The sequence below is a fragment of the Coffea arabica genome, chromosome 7c, assembly GCF_036785885.1.
Source record: "Coffea arabica cultivar ET-39 chromosome 7c, Coffea Arabica ET-39 HiFi, whole genome shotgun sequence".
NCBI lineage: Eukaryota > Viridiplantae > Streptophyta > Magnoliopsida > Gentianales > Rubiaceae > Coffea > Coffea arabica.
In genome coordinates this window covers 32,595,127-32,601,996 of record NC_092322.1, presented here as the reverse complement: position 1 = coordinate 32,601,996, position 6,870 = coordinate 32,595,127, and positions in this window count along the sequence as shown.

Below are 6,870 nucleotides of genomic sequence, written 5' to 3'. Positions count from 1 at the left end.
TCACAAATGAAGTAAAACTTGATGTGAATGTGCTTGCTCCATCCATGGAATACCAGATTCATTGACAACTTAATAGTAGACTTGCTATCACGATAAATTTTGGTAGGACAAAATCATTCATGCCATAGAAAACCAAGCATTCTTCTCAACCATAATACTTGAGTAGTACTATGTGCAGCTGTCATATATTATGCTTCGACGATAATGCCACCACTTGTTGCATGTTAGAGGACTACAAAATACACCATTGCCTGGATAAAAGGCATAACCTGATGTATGCCTCCTTTGAATCATGTCACCAACCCAATCACTATTAGTAAAGCTAACAAAACTAGAATTATCAGCATATAGATAAAAGATACCATCAGATCGTGTACCTCTAATGTATCTCAAAATTCTCTTTGCCAATGTGATTGGTGTGCAAACTCTATAAAGCTACTAATCAACCCAACCCCAAAAATGATGTCAAGCCTTGTTGAAGTAAAGTATTTAAGACTTCCTACCACTCTCCTAAAATTATTGGCAACAACAAATTCAACACTGTCATCCTTCATCAACTTAACTTCTTTTCAATTGGAAATACAGGCTTAGCTGAATCTATTTTAAACCTCTTTAATATTTCATTTGCATACTTCTTTTGTGTAATAAATATTTCACCATCTATTTGAGAAACCTCAATGCCAAGAAATATGACATTAATCCTAAATTAGTCGTCTCAAAGTAAATAACCATAACCTCCCTGAACTTAGAAATTACTTTAGGATTATTGTGAGTAAAAATTAGATCATTCACATATGAGTATATAATCACCACTAGGATTGAATTTGATATATAAAGTATGCTCATATGGACATCTTTGAATTCTATTCTCCATAAAGCAGAATTAATTTGAACATACCAAGTTTGAAGAGTTTGTTTAAAATCATACAAAGTCTTCTTTAACATGTGGACTTTATTTTCTTGGCTTTCTTTCACATAACCTGTAGGTTGCTCAAGATAAACTTCTTCCTTAAAAATAACATTCAAGAAAGTGGACTTCACATCCATTTGATAAATCTTTCACGAATTAGTGGCAGCAATAGATATTATCATACAAACAGTATCAATTCTGGCGACAGTGGCAAAAGCTTTAAAATAATCAGTACTAGCCTTTTGCTTATACCCTTTAACAATTAACCTCATCTTATAACGATCCATTTCTCCATTTGGCTTATACTTGGTCATATAATACTTGGTCATATAGGTCCATTTGATACTACTTGGTTTCCTCCTAGGTAGAAGAGTAGTTAGCTTAATGTCTTATTTTTCTCAATTGCATGGATCTCTTCATCCATTGCTTGATTCCAATGATCATTTTTGACATCTTCCTCAAACGTAATTGGATCGTAATCTATAAATAAAGCAAAATTTATAACATTTCCATCAGACAAATTATTATCATCACCAATAGCATAATCATTCAAGTGAACTGCCATGTGACATTCTCGTGTGAGAACCCAAAAAATTTTCTTAATTTCTAGGCATTATTTTTTTTCTTTGCACACGTTTTCTATATTTTCATTATTATATTTATTTTGGTGATATTTTTATAAGTAAATATAGTTTTTTAAAATATTTTTCTAGTATAAGTAAACTCATGAGATATTTGAAATGTATGGTGGACGTGAGACCCGCTAGTGTGTTAAGTGCGGTTAATTCGACCGATTAGGTTAAGTTTTGCATAAAGGGATTAATTTACTAGGTGTTGAGGGATAATTAGAGATTACCTAGATGGATTAGTATTAGTGAGACAAAGGGATAGCTATAAACCAAAAAGGTGACAAGTGTCACTTTGTGATTAAAGGTTGGATTTTGACTAATTTCTTTCACCTCTACTAAACATGAATTTTGACCAATTTCATCTTCATTTTTCTTTCTCTTGGCCGACCAACATAGAGAGAAAAGAGAGAAAATCCCTCAACGTTTGCCTTCTATTCTCTTGCTTAATCTCTTGATCCAACCGTTTAAACTTCAAATCACTCCATAAAAACCCCTAGCTAAGTAGTATTGAGGTAGTTAGTGGAGTTGTTTTGGAAGAAAGAGACCTAAGCTACTACCTTTTGGGAGGTATCAAGGTATGGTGTGTAAAGATTCATTGTTTGTTTCCAATAATGGCTAATTCATGACTTGTGGTGGCTAGTTATGTGATTTTATGGAAGATTTTATGGATTAGAGTGAAGTTAGCTAAATTTCTGATTTTTGTGAGAATTTTTCTATTTTCCTATGTTGGATATGGTTGGCTTGGATTGATGGCTCTAAATGGTGTTAAATAGATCCCTTGTGTGTTAATTGCGGTTATTTGCAGAAAATTCCAACTTTGATGTGTAAATTTCAGCTTTAGGGTTTTAATTTGACCATGATTGGGGGTAGTTTTGGAGCTACCAATTAGTTGTATCTTAAGGGTGTTTCATAGACTATGATTTGTATGTGCAAAGGTGATTGTTTGTTATGAAATTTGGTGGTTAATGGTAGCATGGTGAAGTACGGAAATCTAGGGGAAGTACTGCTGAAATTTTCGCAGGGCCCTTGAGCAGTCTTGGGGAATCTACTATATCTTGATGTAGAAAATCGGAATTGAGTTTCGTTTGTTGCATTTTAAACTAGATTCATAGGACTATAAACCGTGTAAATTTCAGACCCTGTTTCTGTCTGTGAAATTTATGGTTATTTTTCAAAGTTGACTGAAATATTGTACCTGTTCTGTCTTTCACTGGATGAAGCAGCAACTTGAGACTTGAATTTGACTGACTTGCGTTCTGAATCTTACGATGGTGTTTTCTGGAAAGTTATAACCCTTTGAATGTATTTTCCAACGGTATAACTTTTATTAATTTTGGACTTACAAAACTTGAGATATGATTTTTCATATAGGGTTGCGCGAAACTGGAAAATTCTGTTTTCTTAGTATTGATCTTACTTTCATTTTCTACTTCAAATTTGAGTTGGTCAATCATTGTAGGTAGGGTTTTGAGGTTGTTCATGCGTTTAGGACTAATTGTTATCTTTTCACTCCAAAGTCACCTTTTCGCTTTATATTAATGGTTCATTTGGATAGGCACCTGACTTGTAATCGAGTTTTACTTGCGAATTCCATTTATTAGGTCTTGGAGTCCAGTCTTAAGTGTTTGCCCTTGATTGTTCTAGGAGGTGTCGGCGAGTAAAGCCACACTTGGGAAGTAAACTTTTGAAATTATCCTTGTTTGATCTGGTGAGTGCACCACTCCCCTGAATTATTAATAAACTGGTTTTCTGTACTTGCAAATTGCTATTTGAATGTTTTTCCTGATTGTTTATCTTGTACGAGATAAGGGTGTACTTTATCACGCTCGTTCTCTTGCCTGTACTGAATGAACTGGAATCTATTACTTGTACTTGTTATGTACTTGAACTTGTTACTTGCACTTGTTATGAGATCGTTTGGAAGTGTGTCCAACGATCTTCCTGTTAAACTTGAGCTCAACCTCATGGGGAGTTAATTAAATCGGACCAGCAAGAGCTTGGTCAAGGTAATTGACAATCCATGGGTACCTGTTCCTGGGAAATCTTTGGGTATTAAGACTCTTGATTCCGGTATACTCGAGTATTACCATTCCTGTTCCTGTTTGGCGTTCGGGCCCGATAAGAGGTATGTTTGGTGAACGAGGTTTTGGCGTTAAAGTGGTGTTCTACTGGACTGATTCCTTTATTTGAACGTTGACGGAGGGTCAACGAGGCTGGATCAAGTATAGCAACGGGGATTTGGCTCCTGAGAGCCACCTGTATCTTTTACAATTGTGATGTTCATTCATTTCTCGCATTTGATGTGAATATGTGCCTCCAAAGTGCTTTCTCATGAATTCTACTGTTTATACTGTTGGTACCTCATTGAGCTTTTAGCTCACCTCGTTCCGTTATCCTTGTTTTCTTTACAGGGAACCATCTTTTGAAACTTCAATGTTTTGAGGAATGAGTTGAGCTAGTTAGAAACTCTTTTGTTCTTTTGGTATAGCTCCTTGACAATTTGGAAACCCTAAATGTATCTTAATACAATGTTTTCTTTTGGATTTGTAAACTTACTAATATGTATATCTTAAAGTGTTTCCTCATGTTTATGTAACATATGTATTCGGGAATGTACATTCTTTCATGGCAAACAAAATTTACTTGTACTTGGTTAGATCCTGCATGGCAGCGGCCCTTCCATTTCGTTTTGATTTTTGTAGTTTTATCCCGGTTTTGATGGAGGTACGACTGAGTCCCGGCAAGAGTTGGGCAGGCGGTCCGCCGAACCCTTTGGTTCGCCTTAAGGTGAGGTGGGGCTGTCACATCTCGTTGTAGATGAATGGATAATTGTACAAGGATTGACTGTATCCCAGAATATGAAGGATCCCTAGTAAATTGTCTGGATTGCTCTATTGGTTGATCAGAAGAATTACTTTCATCCAAACATGACAACATCGGTGGATGCCTTGGTGTAGAATCTAACACTTACTTAGATCAATCCCAAACTCCTTGCTCATCAAACGTGACATCTTTGCTAATAATCGCTTTTCCAATGTTTGGATTAAATAGTTTGTAACCTTTGATTTCATGTCTATAGTAAAAAAAAGATGCACTTTTTTGCCTTGTCATCCAAATTCTTCACGATAGCATTTGGGACATTGGAATAGGCAAGACAAGCAAATATTTTCAAATGAGAAATATTTTGTTTCTTACCAGTCCATAACTCCTATGGTGTCTTCCCAAAGTTGCATCACGGAAGAGAACTGTTAGAAATATAAATAGCACAAGAAATAGCTTCTGCCAAAAAATTTTTAGGCATATTTTTTGCATCATTGATCTCACCATATCTATTAGAGTACGATTCTTCCTCTCTACCACTCTATTTTGCTAAGGAATGTATCTTACTGTCAGCTGGTGCTCAATTCCATATTTTCCAAAAAATCATCACAGGCAGTGAATTCAAAGCCTCTGTCAATTCTCAAAATTTTAACAAAATGGCCACTTTGCTTCTCTATATATATTTTAAAATTCTTAAAAATATCACAAGTAGCAGATTTATTCTTCAAAAATATACAATGAAGGTAATAAAATATTTACTACCACCATTGAAAGATATCTTAACTGAGTACATGTCCAAATATATCAACTCCAGCGGGTGACTAGCCCTCTCAGCCTTCTCTTTTATAAAAGGATTTCTGTGTTTGTTTTTCAAAATACAAGACTCGCAGTGCTTAGCAGAAAAATCAATAAAAGGTAACCCATACATCGTATTCTTCTCAAACTCCCAAAATTCAAGTGATCAAAATGCATGTGTCGCAACCAAATATTATAAAAAATAACATAACTAAAGTAAGCTAAATCATGAAAATTAAGTGATATAGACCAAAAATGGCTAGCATTCATGTATACCTTTAATATTAATTCAGACGATCATTAATAATAGTACCAATGCTATATTTAAACTGTAATTCATATTCCTTCTCAGAAAGTTGCCCAAGATTGGTAAATTATGATAAAGACTCGGTGCATAGAATATATCAGAGATAAGATTAGATTTACCATTCTTCAAAATAATCCCGATTTTTCCTTTTCCAAGTACACGCACTCTTTCATTATTACCAAGGATCTGAAAGTTTCATCCAAATCATCAAACATATTTTATCACCACACATGTGGTTGCTACAAATAGAATCCAAAAATCAATTATTTTTCTTATTTTCTTGCATCCTTGAGTTAGAAAATAATATGGTTTTATCCTTTTCACCATTATTCTCTGCCATATTAGCATGCTTGCATTTATTGTCAGGATTGTACCAACACTCATTTTTATATTGATCAATTATTTGCAATTATAGCATTGAATATTATGTCTACGAGAATTATTATTAGTTTCTAGCTCACTATTGGAGTTATTATTACCTCTTTGCTGGTAAGAATTGCCTTTGCCTCGACCTCTAAAGTTGCCTCTGGCTCAACCTCTAAAATTGCTTTCTTCTACAGTCTCATCCGCTTCCTCTAAAATTTTGGTTTAGTTGATTTCAAACATCACCCTTCCTTTTGGATTTATCTATCTACACCTGCAACGTCTTTTTCACCAGTTCTTTTCTTGCACCATCTTTCAATTTTTCATTAATTCTTTGTTCATAAAAAAATTAATGAACCCTGCAATTCTTTAATGGTCATGGTTGAAAGATCTTTTGTTTTCTAAATCATAGCCACCACATGATCAAATTTCATGAGTAAAGTATTGAGGGCTTTTTCTACTAGTACCTTATTACTGAGATCATGGCCATTGAGTTCCATCTTTTTTTTATGCCAATCAACTTGGAAAAACATGATTCATTGATTTCTAATTTTTCCATGATGAACAACTCAAATTTCATCTTTAATATCAGTAGATTATTTTTTTGGACCTGCAATTCTTTAATGGTCGTGGTTGAAAGATCTTTTGTGTTTCTGAATCATAGCCACCACATGATCAAATTTCATGAGTAAAGTATTGAGGGCTTTTTCTACTAGTACCTTATTACTAAGATCATGGCCATTGAGTTCCATCTTTTTTTATGCCAATCAACTTGGAAAAATATGATTCATTGATTTCTAATTTTTCCATGATGAACAACTCAAATTTCATCTTTAATATTAGTAGATTATTTTTTGGACTTTGTCAACTCCTTCAAATGTCTTTGCTAAACTATTGAATGACTATTTTGCAGTCTTGATGTTAGCAATATTTTCAAAAATCGAGGCATCAATTACCTGCTAGATTTGAGACAATGCGATACTTCCTTGCTTCTTGGCGCTTGCATCATTATCTGCAGTATTTTCTTCGTAAACAAAATGAAATAA